The 14198-nt window shown below is 35.5% G+C and overlaps 1 protein-coding gene across 4 annotated transcripts in view; it reads left to right on the plus strand.

Annotated features, from left to right (window-relative positions):
- Positions 1-14198, plus strand: part of LOC131061665 (uncharacterized) — a 93862-nt gene that overhangs the window by 71951 nt on the left and 7713 nt on the right. The gene's annotated exons all lie outside the window — the stretch shown is intronic.

Consider the following 14198-nt stretch of genomic DNA (forward strand, 5'->3'; position numbering starts at 1 on the left):
AAGATTTTTAAATATTGATTGTAATTTTATTGTGTATTGACATTTGACAAATCATTGAATTATGTATTTATGAGTATTTCATCTTTGCAAATTATGAGGTATTTATTCATTAATACATGGAATTTTTTGTTGCCATACTTGGTACCTATTGGGTTCACCTAGGGTCCCCGGGTGCCAGACAGGCACCATGGGTCAAACCCAAGCAAATCCAATGGCTGCCCAAAAAAAATAGAAAAAAAGTTATTTTTAAAAACATTTTTAACAAGCAAAAAAGTGCTTGTGTATATAATTTTGCCCTTAAGTGATAAAAATGCGAAAATGGCATGCGTCATGAAAGTTTATGTGATTTTAAAGGCCTTAATTTGGGCTTGATGGCAAGGGCTTTGCCCCTCAACTCTACCTTGTACCACAAAAGGGAATTTGCCAAGGGCGCTGCCCTCGAACCTTATGAGGGCTGGCTTGCCTCCAAACCTCTACAAGGGGTGGTTCCCTTGACCCCACTAGGGACTTTGCCCCTAGACCGCCATGAGGGGTGCTATTCGTCAACCCCATGTGGGGCATTGCCCCTTAACCCCCATGAGGAGTGCTGCCCCTCAACCCCATTGGGGCCTCCACTCCTAGACCCCCTCTAGCTATTGGGATCTCTTGTCATTTAAAAAACTTGATTAGAATTAGGGGGTGATAAGGAATTGGGATCTAATACTTGAGTCTGTTGACTTAGATGCTTGCACAACTTGCTAGAGGTTAGCTTGTATTGTACATGGCTAGTGGAAGTGCACTGTAACTAATTGTTATTTAAGTGAAGTTGAACCAAATGTTGACTTTGATGCTTTTGATGAAGAGCAATATGAAGATTATTAAATAATTGTAATTTTTTTTGTGTCAATACATTTGACAAATAATCGAATTATGTATTTATGAGTATTTTCATCTTCGCAAATTAAGAGGTATTTATTTCTTAGTACATGGAATTTTTTAGTGCCATACTGGGTACCCATAGCTATATCCATACCAGAATTGGTATTTTAGATGAGTAATGATAAATGTTGATGGTAGATGCTCTTTTCCCTCCTGACTGTTGCTAGGGACATTTGACCATCCTTGGTTGTCATGGGGATGGTGGGACATGCTTAGGACATTTCGGTTGCTGACTGTTCATTCAGGGATGATTTGGATCTTTTGAGAGTTTCGGGGAAGGCACAAGGATGGTTCTTGGCATCCCCATGTATCTCGAGAGCTCTCTAAATTTAAATGATGAAGACCATGACCATAAAGTGGGTGTTAGTTTCCTGTCCTTATGATTTATTAGCATTCCACCAAGGTTTGGACTGCATGGACAGGCATATAACATTTGGAGATATCTAGGAAGCAGAGTAGCCGGAAACTCCTTTGTCCCTCCCTAGGCATGTGTATCCCCGTACCTGAAACGGATACGTATCCAATACAGCCCGGATACATGTCGAATACTATACCCATGCACGCCCAAAAAACCTTGATTTCCAACCATGCTGGATACTATGTGATTTGATTTTTTTAAATTTTGATGTAGATCTTCCTAAATTTAATTCTAAAAAAATTCATTCATGCATTTATAAAAAAAATTACTATAACAAAACCTACACCAAATGAGAGACAAATCAAATGTTTTTCTATTTCAGTGACCCATTTTTTGAGTTATCTTGCAATGCAACTCTACCTTTTTTGTATATTTGTAAAATGTTAAATCAACTTATCATTATTTAGGTAGCACTTATGTGTCTATATTGCTTTTGAAGTAATGAAAATCTCCTCAAATAACGTAGAAAATTGTGTTAAATATATGTGTCTTTTTTATGAATGATGTATCCAGCCCTATCCATATTGGGGGTCTTAAAAAATGGCCATATGTTATGTCCCCCTAATTAGTTACGCTTTAATTTAACCCAAATTTGGCCAAATCTATAAATAAGTAATTGGGTTTTATAGGTGTACCTTTGTATATTGTTTTCCTGCAAAAAATTAGAGAACAGATATGAAATAATACTTAAACTGAAATATGAATTATATTAAATGATATCAAATCTGCTATATTAATGACACTTAGAATTATATTTGTTGAATATGATCAGATTATTATATTTTCTAGATGAGATCATATTATTATATAAAGTCAGTTTGTAAATCAGTTACTAATCAATTCCTTTAGTCCACTAGTTGGATAGGGTGTCCAAGAAACCATCCCTGCTAGGCCCAAGGGCAGAATACCATATCCCCCTTGGCTCCATATGGCAGGTGTTAGGCATCCACCATGGAGTGGCATACCCAGCGAGGTGTTCTATCGCTATTCCCCCTCCTCACAACCACCTTCTCTCTTAAGCCCAAGAGTAGATGCTTCACCCCTCTTGGCTCCATGCGGCAGGTGTTAGGCATCCACTATAGAGTGGCATACTTAAGAGAGTCCCTCATTTACAATGAATCATTTAATATATTTATTCAATTCATTACATTATGATAATCCATTATATCTGATGTAATTATCACATTCCATTATATTACATTAGTGCCTTGTATTGTGTTATCATCAATATTTTCTGTTAGTATCTTTGTATCAGTATTAACGATATTTTGTGCAGCCAGAATTTAATAGTATTATGTATTCCAGAATTAATGCGCAGATATATTTATATGTCTGGTCTGACACTATTATCATTTTAATTATTAATATTATTTATCTAATTTGTCTCTGAAATTAATATCATATTAATGCCTTCTATTTGATTAACACTATACACAACAGTTACCATTTATGATATATCAATAAGATTTAATATAATAATAATTTGTTGACCGCTATACTTTAATATTCTAACAAAAATTGGTCTTCTACATACCTGTTGCTGCCTGCTCCTATTTTCCTATTCTGGCAGACCTGAAGATTCTTCCCGTGCTCCTTTCTTACCTTACTGGCAGACTCAGATCAATACTCCGTGTTTATTCCCTCCTCTCTTTTCCCTTGCTGGCAGTTTCTATGTATATTCCTTGCTGGCAGACTTTATAATTTCCTCTATGTATTATGAATATATACGAAATTAAGTATGAAACCAAGAACCAAGATGCTACTGCCTGTAACTTAGTAACAGTTCTGATTTGATCCAATCCATGGTGATGTTCCTGGATGCTTTGATTCCTTTCCTTTATATCTCTCAATGTGAGGGAGAGGTCACACCTCTTCATCATGCATGCCCTTTGGCATGGGACACACCCTCTCACCATTAGCATCTTTTTGAAAGAGTGCAACTCTTCATTATTTCTGCCCTTTGAAAGGGACATAACCTTTCATAATCAGGTCTGCGTTTCTTATTTAAATCAGATGTGCCCTTCTCATTTCCCAATTATCCCCCCTCTCAAATGAGGTGCTCTTCTCCCTTTTATATCTCATTGTTGAGGGAGTCACAACTTTTCCTTCCACGTCTTTTGACCATTCATTAACTTATATAAATTTAAATTAATTATATTTAATTATATTCTTTTATATTTTAATTTAATCTCTAATATTTAAATTTTATTATTATTATTTATTATTAAATTCTATTTCAAAGTGGGGACATTATAGTCCGCCCTTCCCGAAATTGCTTGTCCTCAAGCTATTGTTCTAACTAAATCTTCTCAATGTGTGGATCCTTAACTAGCCCTAGCAATGGTGATTGCGAAACAATTATGGTTATTCCTATGGATATCTCTTTGAGAGAAGGCAAGGAATGAACTTCTTATATTCGTCAAGTTCTTATACTATCATTGCACGGTTTGAATAATTTTACTCTCACACATTCTTCCTTCCTATAGGTTTCAACAGCCCCTATGTTGTCCTTCATGTTTGCAAAAGATGGGCTTAGGGTGATTTGAAACATGCACCCCATTTAGAGTATAGTCCTTAAACATTTGTAAGTACTCATAAGGCATACTAAGCATATTCAAGGAAGGCACACACAGACATGAAGTAATCACGTTGAAGCATGAAGCATCAAAACATTCATACAAAAAATACATGAAGCAATCTCATAAGATACAAGCACATCCATGGATACACATGAAGCATGGTCATAAACACATGGAAAGCATAAAGCATTTGCATGATTACATGCAAGGCTTGTAGTATACATGTAAGTCTTGAAACATAAACATAAGTAATGCATGGAGCAATACCCATAAATACACATAAGGTATGAAGCGTATATGTCACTTAGAGGTGCAAAGCATAGATATGAAACACATACGGAGTAAACACTTTATGTATGAAACCAATATATCAAGTATGAAGCATGCACGTGAATACATAAGATGTGAGTCATACACATGAATATGCATAAGGTGTAAAGCACAAAACACATAAGGCAAGAAGCATCTTGATAAAACATGAAGTGTACCCATATGGTTGAATACATATGAAGTGTACACATGAATACACGTAACGCATTAAGCATGAAGTATACACATAATTCACTTAGGGCATGCAGTATACACGTAGAATAAAGTATACATGAAGTAACACACATAAACATCATAAGACATGAAGTGTACACATAAGGCATGAAATAATTTACACGTGGGCAAGAAGAAAAACTATGAGTATACGCAAGGCATGAAGTCATGAATACATGTAAGGCAAGAAGCAACACACATGGATATACATAAAACATGAAGCAAAACACATAAGGCATGAAGCAGCTACGTAAAGCATGAATAATACATATGAATACACGAAAGGCATGAATCATGAAGTATATAGAGGAATACATGTAAGGCATGAATCATGCACATTAGTACACTTAAGACCAAGTCATACATGAGAAAAACCCACGTGGAAAACACCTTAGGCAGAAAGCCAACATGTCAATTATGAAGCATAGATAAACAATTACATATGAAGTATAGACATGAATATGCATAAGGCATGAGTCATCCACATATCATACATGTAAACAATGAAGTAGTACATACACATAAGGTACAAGCATATATCAGAAATGCACTTATGGAGTGAATATGTTGAAGACACATCAATCACGAAGCATATATGAGAACATACATAGCACATGAAGTATACACATCAATTCACTTGATTCTTGAAGCATATATGTGAATAAATGTATTGATAGATCTTCCAATTGACTAAAATGTATTCATTATTTTAGCCTAACCTTGTAGGATGCCAGGATCAAGGCTCTGATACCACTGTAATGTCCCCTAATTAGTTACTCTTTAATTAAACCCAAATTTGGCCAAATCTATAAATAAGTAATTGGGTTTTATTAGGCATGCCTTTGCATATTGTTTTCCTGCAACAAAAAATTAGAGAACATATATGAAATAATACTTAAACTGAAATATGAATTATATTGAATGATATCAAATCTGCTATATTAATGACTGTTGAATATAATCAGATTATTATATTTCCTAGATGAGATCAGATTATTATATAAAGTCAGTTTGTAAGTCAGTTACTAATCAATTCCTTTAGTCCACTAGTTGGATAGAGTGTCCAAGAAACCATCCCTCCTAGGCCGAAGGGTAGAATACCATATCCCCCTTGGCTCCATATGGCAGGTGTTAGGCATCCATCATGTAGTGGCATACCCAGTGAGGTGTTCTATCGCCATTCCCCCTCATCACAACCACCTTCTCTCTTAAGCCCAAGAGCAGATGCTTCACCCCTCTTGGCTCCATGTGGTAGGTGGTAGGCATCCACTATGGAGTGGCGTACTTAAGAGAGTCCCTCATTTACAATGAATCATTTATTATATTTTTCAATTCATCACATTATGATAATCCATTATATCTGATATAATTGTCACATTCCATTATATTACATTAGTGCCTTGTATTGTGTTATCATCAATATTTTCTGTTAGTATCTTTGTATCAGTATTAACCATTTATTACCATTATTCCATTTTACTGAATTTATTATTCCTTATATTAGTCACATCATATGGAGATACAGCATTACAATATTTTGTGCAGCCTGAATTTAATTGTATTATGTATTCCAAAATTAATGCGCAGATATATATTTATACGTCCAGTCTGACACTATTATCATTTTAATTATTAATATTATTTATCTAATTTCTTTCTCAAATTAATATCATATTAATGCCTTCTATTTGATTAACACTATACATAACAGTTACCATTAATGATATATCAATAAGATTTAATATAATTATAATTTGTTGACTGCTATACTTTAATATTCTAACAAAAAATGGTCTTCTACATACCTGTTGCTGCCTGCTCCTATTTTCCTATTCTGGCAGAGCTGCAGATTCTTCCCGTGCTCCTTTCTTACCTTACTGGCAGACTTAGATCAATAATCCGTGTTTATTCCCTCCTCTCTTTTCCCTTCCTGGCAGTTTCTATGTATATTCCTTGCTGGCAGACTTTATAATTTCCTCTATGAATTATGAATATATATGAAATTAAGTAAGAAGCTACTGCCTGTAACTGAGTAACAGTTTTGATCTGATCCAATCAATGGTGATGTTCCTGGTTGCTTGGATTCCTTTCCTTTATATTTCTCAATGTGAGGGAGAGGTCACACCTCTTCATCATGCATGCCCTTTGGCAAGGGACACACCCTTTCACCATTAGCATCTTTTTGAAAGAGTGCAACTCTTCATTATTTCTGGCCTTTGAAAGGGACATAACCTTTCATAATCAGGTATGTACTTCTTATTTAAATCAGATGTGCCCTTCTCATTTCCCAATTATCCCCCCTCTCAAATGAGGTTCTCTTCTCCCTTTTATATCTCATTGTTGAGGGAGTCGCAACTTTTCCTTCCATGTCTTTTGACCATTCATTAACTTATATAAATTTTAATTAATTATATTTAATTTAATCTCTAATATTTAAATTTTATTATTATTATTTATTATTAAATTCTATTTCAAAGTGGGGACATTACACCATATTGCTGATTTTAACACTTTCAGATTAATGTAAACTTAGAAAATCAGAATTTAATTACTAACTAAATTGATTAAATCAATAGGTTATAGTTTTCTAGATTTAAGCATAACCAAGAAAAGAGCAAAATAAGTACAAGACACAATTACCTTGGGAAAACCTCCTAGGAGGAAAAACCCAGCTAGAAAAGATCCTCAGATCTGATTATGGATTGAATGCATATGAAGGTTACAACACTTATCTCAAGTACTTGAAAGTGATTGCACTTAGGACTGATAATGTCTTCCACAAGACTGCACTTTCATAAACATCAAATTGTCACATCTGCCCCTTTTAACAGCAATCAGGTCCAAACCCTAGATCTGCAATATTTGCATATGAAGTCTGCTCTTTTATGGACTGCAGCCTTAGCACTCAGTTCGCTCTCCACATTGATGAATTTCGCACCTTAACTAGCAGATTAAGTTCGCTTTAATGGCAGAGGTAATTCACTGTAATGGCAGATACAATGTTGCTCCTTTAAGTTCGCATTAGGCAGGCACATATATTTCGCATGGAAAAACTGAATGAATGATTAATGATGTGAAGTTTGTGTTTATTTATATGTGGAGCAATAGTCTTAATCATGTCGGCTTGCCTTTATAAATTAAAGTCCTTTAATTTATTTACCAAAATGCATAAGGATAGGGCTGGCCCTATGTTGGCATATTAGCTTGTATGTATGTAGCGTGGGGTCTTCTTTAGATGCCGTGGGGTATAGGGCCCAACCCTACACGTTGGGAAGGGGCTGGTTCCCTTGGGCGGATTCCAATGTTGCCCAAGGCAATTGGAATCCGCCATTCCCTAATTATAATCAACACTCCCTCTTAATTAGGGAGAAAGATAATCTTACAACTAGGTTACAAGATTAGGGCCCAACCCTAAGTAATACATACAATGTTTAATCCGAACTTAGCTGTCAACTTGAAATATTATTGAGAGAGGATCACAACAAGTATCCCATAGTATCCATCTTGTACTGCCTGTGGAGGGTGACTTCAAACTTTAACATGCACACTTGCAAGTCATGAATACATACACAATTATTCATGCATATCATGGAGTCTTTCCATGCCATCGATCACGCATATCCATCATTCATTGCCTTAACCTCAGTCTTCTCCCAAAGAAGAATGTAACATCATAATCTTCCATCTTGCACCCAAGCATAGAGTGGAGATACTTAATCATTGCTCTCCATAAACATAAAATGAAGACATAGTCCTCCATCTTGCACACAAGCATAGAATGGAATCTAATAAACTCTAAATTTCACCAATGAATTACCATCATACCATTGAAAACCCTAAGCGGCTGGGAAAATCACATGATGTTGTTTGGAAAACACCCAAATCCCAGTCATTGCAAAGATGACATATTGATACTCTTCCTTGTTTTCAACTAATAATAAATGCTTGGAAATAGGAGTATGAATTGTGCTGGAACTGCCATTACACATTCAAATAGCTGTTTTCATCTTTGCTGCTACAAGTGATTGGAACACTGCTTTTACCTTTTAAAAACTTAAAATAATGTTGGGCAAGACTTCTTGTCTTAAGACTGAATGTTCCACAAGGACATGTTCCCCCCTGAAATATGTTGTTTTAGAGATAGAGTTCCCCCAAGATGGGGACATTACACCATATTGCTGATTTTAACACTTTCAGATTAATGTAAACTTAGAAAATCAGAATTTAATTACTAACTAAATTGATTAAATCAAGAGGTTATAGTTTTCTAGATTTAAGCATAGCCAAGAAAAGAGCAAAATAAGTACAAGACACTACCTTGGGAAAACCTCCTAGGAGGAAAAACCCAGCTAGAAAAGATCCTCAGATCTGATTATGGATTGAATGCATATGAAGGTTACAACACTTATCTCAAGTACTTGAAAGTGATTGCACTTAGGATTGATAATGTCTTCCACAAGACTGCACTTTCATAAACATCAAATTGTCACATCTGCCCCTTTTAACAGCAATCAGGTCCAAACCCTAGATCTGCAATATTTGCATATGAAGTCTGCTCTTTTATGGACTGCAGCCTTAGCACTCAGTTCGCTCTCCACATTGATGAATTTCGCACCTTAACTAGCAGATTAAGTTCGCTTTAATGGCAGAGGTAATTCACTGTAATGGCAGATACAATGTTGCTCCTTTAAGTTCGCATTAGGCAGGCACATATATTTCGCATGGAAAAACTGAATGAATGATTAATGATGTGAAGTTTGTGTTTATTTATATATGGAGCAATAGTCTTAATCATGTCGGCTTGCCTTTATAAATTAAAGTCCTTTAATTTATTTACCGAAATGCATAAGGATAGGGCTGGCCCTATGTTGGCATATTAGCTTGTATGTATGTAGCGTGGGGTCTTCTTTAGATGCCGTGGGGTATAGGGCCCAACCCTACACGTTGGGAAGGGGCTGGTTCCCTTGGGCGGATTCCAATGTTGCCCAAGGCAATTGGAATCCGCCATTCCCTAATTATAATCAACACTCCCTCTTAATTAGGGAGAAAGATAATCTTACAACTAGGTTACAAGATTAGGGCCCAACCCTAAGTAATACATACAATGTTTAATCCGAACTTTAGCTGTCAACTTGAAATATTATTGAGAGAGGATCACAACAAGTATCCCATAGTATCCATCTTGTATTGCCTGTGGAGGGTGACTTCAAACTTTAACATGCACACTTGCAAGTCATGAATACATACACAATTATTCATGCACATCATGGAGTCTTTCCATGCCATCGATCACGCATATCTATCATTCATTGCCTTAACCTCAGTCTTCTCCCAAAGAAGAATGTAACATCATAATCTTCCATCTTGCACCCAAGCATAGAGTGGAGATACTTAATCATTGCTCTCCATAAACATAAAATGAAGACATAGTCCTCCATCTTGCACACAAGCATAGAATGGAATCTAATAAACATATTCCTCCATCTTGCACACAAGCAAGAAATGGAATAGACATAATCAGAATATTGTAGTCTTCCATCTTGCACACATGCATACAATGGAACTACATAATATAATCTTCCAGCTCGCACACAAGCATATACTGGATCCACCTTACATTGCCCGCAGAGGGTGGAGAGGATTTTTTCTACCATCTTACATTGCCCGCAGAGGATGGTTAACAATTATTCTTCTCCTTGAGAAGATTACAATACCATCTTACATTGCCCACAGAGGATGGTTAACAATTACTCTTCTCCCTGAGAAGATTACAATACCATCTTACATTGCCCGCAGAGGATGGTTAACAATTACTCTTCTCCCTGAGAAGATTACAATACCACCTTACATTGTCCGAAGAGGGTGGTTGATACAACACAATGTATCACTGAGGTTGAGACTCTCTCTCAACCAAGGCGTGTTCTTCACAACTTCAAGTCTATCTTTTGAAGTACTCAAGCTTCAAGAGACTTGGTGAGAACATCTGCAACACATGATTGTCCTGTCATAAAACACTGAATTGTCAGGTATCTCTATACACCTCTGATAATAAATCAAAACAACATAACAGGAATTTTGAGAAACCACACTGCTTCTCTTGATGCAACACTTGCAACAATGTATTTAGCTTCAGCAATACTCAATGCAACTGAGGACTGTACCTGTAGGTCCAAGAGATCCCAGCAGGTGAATGCTTGAAGTGTTTTCCTTGTTCGTAACACTTCTTGACCAATCTGAACCTAAGCAGCTTCAGCCCATAACCAATTGTGCCTCGCAAGTATCTTAGGATGTGCTTGGCTGCAACAAGATGAACATGTTTGGGCAATCTCATGAACTAGCTGAGAGCATTCACAGCAAAGCATATGTCTGGTCTAGTGTTAACTAGATACATCAGTGATTCAATCAACTGCCTGTACTCTAATGGATCTGCAAAATCAGAATTAGCTGCATAAACACTTAACTTCTTTAAGTTAGATTCCATAGGAGTAGACATAGGATTACAATCCATCATTCTAACTCTTTTCAAAATATCAATAGTAAATTTCATTAGACCTTTGCCATACTTCTAGACTTAGGAAATAATGCATTAAACCTAAGTCCTTCATTTCAAATTCTGAAGCTAGTTCTTTCTTACATCTAATGATAAGTTCATCTTTACTACTAAGAAATAAATCATCCACATATCGAACTATAATTAGCATTTCATCATTGGATAACTTAAAGTAGATATTAGAGTCAACATCATTTTTACAAAACCCTAAACTTAACAAGTATTTATCAATTCTTTCATACCAAGCACGAGAGGCCTGTTTGAGGCCATACATGGCTTTCTTCAATCTGCACACATGAGTTACTCTATCCTAAATCTCATAACCCTTAAGATATACCAAAATAGCTGGAACTCCCTCTCAGCAGCAATTGTGTTCAATCACAGCTTCCAAGGCACTCAAACTTCCTTCGAGTGTATGCCCATCCCAATAATTTCGCTGGAAGAATTAGTATGCCCTGTTTCAGAGGCACTCCAAGCCACTGAAAGATCCAATCAATTTCTTGCACTTAAGGATAGGAAATCATACATTTAAGCATCAAGTCAGTTCAATGAAATTAAAAATGCTTGACCCAAGAAAATAATTCCATGCTAATGCTCATAAGAAAAGTAATCAACCAACATAAGTTAGAGTATACCAAACTCAGAAAGAGGTGCTCCCTCTTAACTTCTGCACAATCAATCTTTTATGTTAATCTCAAGGATCCTGTCCATCTGTCTTTCAATCAATAAGGTGAACCCATAGCACAATTGTTGAGATAAGATGAGGATAACTTCCATCAAGAGATTACACAACAAGATTGTCAATCAAATGTCATCAATAGAAAATGAAAATCCTAAGAGATCAATTGCGAAATCTTTCAAAGAGAAATCACAAATAGAATCACAGATTTGTTAAAAATAGTTTCAGCCAATGAATAGGAACATTATGCAACGTTAGTAAGATAAGATATAAATTCAATCTCTTGGAACAGACGACGGAGTAAGCACAAATACAAAAAACAAAAAAACAAAACAAAAAAAAAACCCTCACAAATCATCCAACCGTGCCCCATCAACCTCTTATAGGAGAAGTGACGAATCTACAATTATTAGAACTCAAGATTCCATTAAGGTCCATAGTTGATCATTATCTTTACAAAACCAAGCAAGAAAGATTTGCCCTAAAACATCAAGGAATCTTTAATACATTTCTAAAACAACAAGGAGCCACACATAACTTCTTCATAAAACATTTATAGTAGATCTCATTCTTCACATCAATGGTCAGATTTGAAGGTTTGAGAACATCTCAAGGCTATGTTCTGAAACACATGAATACTAGAACACTTTATAACATTGGTTTAACAATAAACGAAAGTAATAGTTCACTCAAATCATAGAAAAGACCAAAGACTGAATGCAGCCATAATATCCATTAGTTCATCTATTTGCAGTTCAGTCTAGAGGAAGTAATTAGAAGTAAATCAAAACGAGTGAGCATTGATAACATTGATCTAACAACAACAACATTCTGCAAAATGATATTAATAAAATATTAGTTATACTCTTTGTTAACCACCAAGCACAATTTATACTTGATCAAAACCAAACAGATCTTAAGGTAGTTTATGATAGTAGAAGAATCCCATACGTCAAAAGCACATGAAGAAGATCTATATTATACGAACTACAAGGCTGTCTAGCATTAACCCTTGCATACTACGAACATGATTGCAGATCATCTTTCAACTAAACTTTTCTATTAGGAACACCTATTAGTAAAGTTACACATAGGCCAAAAATATTAAGTCAAAGTGATCTTGATTTGTTCATTAAGAGTTCATCTCCACAATTAATAGAACATAAAATTCCTACACCTCAGTTGGTATACTTATATCAATGATGCGAAGTTAAACAATCATTAGCTCCTCATGACTGTACACATCTCCATAAGTCGTTCATGTCAAGTAGAATTCAAGTCAATAAAAAAAATGTCATGAATGAAGATCATTAAAAAAATCATAACTCAACCAAGCACAGCTACTCACTTAGAATGCATATAAGTATTCATCACAAGAATACTTAGAACTTTTAGATCAAAAGTCAATAATAGAACCAATCCATATTATTTAACATAATAACAATATCTAAATTACATATGCAGAGAACATAACAAGTATTTAGATCATAGTTATATAGATGGCAACTGTGGATGATGAGTCCAAGACATTCCTGATTTCAATCAAAATATTAACGAAGAATCGATCTATAATACCTTGCAATACTCAAACAGAAATTTAGAATACCTTTTAAGTTCTAACAAAAAGAGTATGCAAATCTAAATAATGTTCTATATTAGATAAGTCTACCCACTAAGGCAATTAGAATCATAAAATCAATATGACCTAGAACTAGGTCAGCCAAACGATAATACTTCAATCTCTTGCAATCAAGAATGCAATGACTCAAAAATACTTAGCTTGAATGACGCTGAAGAGTCAGATCTTCAAGCATACTGGACCAAGATGTGACCATGCTAAACCTTTGATCACAAAACCTTTTCAATCTTTCCTTGATCCTGGAACCTGTCATCAATTTTACGACAGCAAGAAAGTGCAAGATCTAGGCTACAGGATGCTAGATCTTGGCTCTGATACCATGTTGATTTAACACTTTCAGATTAATGTAAACTCAGAAAATCAGAATTTAATTACTAACTAAATTGATTAAATGAATAGGTTATAGTTTTCCAGATTTAAGCATAACCAAGAAAAGAGCAAAATAAGTACAAGACACAATTACCCTGGGAAAACCTCCTAGGAGGAAAAACCCAGCTAGAAAAGATCCTCAGATCTGATTATGGATTGAATGCATATGAAGGTTACAACACTTATCTCAAGTACTTGAAGGTGATTGCACTTAGGACTGATAATGTCTTCCACAAGACTGCACTTTCATAAACATCAAATTGTCACATCTGCCCCTTTAACAGCAATCAGGTCCAAACCCTAGATCTGCAATATTTGCATATGAAGTCTGCTCTTTTATGGACTGCAGCCTTAGCACTCAGTTCGCTTTCCACATTGATGAATTTCGCACCTTAACTAGCAGATGGAAGTTCACTTTAATGGCAGAGGTAATTCGCTGTAATGGCAGATACAATGTTGCTCCTTTAAGTTTGCATTAGGCAGGCACATATATTTCACATGGA

This window comes from Cryptomeria japonica, chromosome 7, assembly GCF_030272615.1.
Source record: "Cryptomeria japonica chromosome 7, Sugi_1.0, whole genome shotgun sequence".
Classification (NCBI taxonomy): Eukaryota; Viridiplantae; Streptophyta; class Pinopsida; order Cupressales; family Cupressaceae; genus Cryptomeria; species Cryptomeria japonica.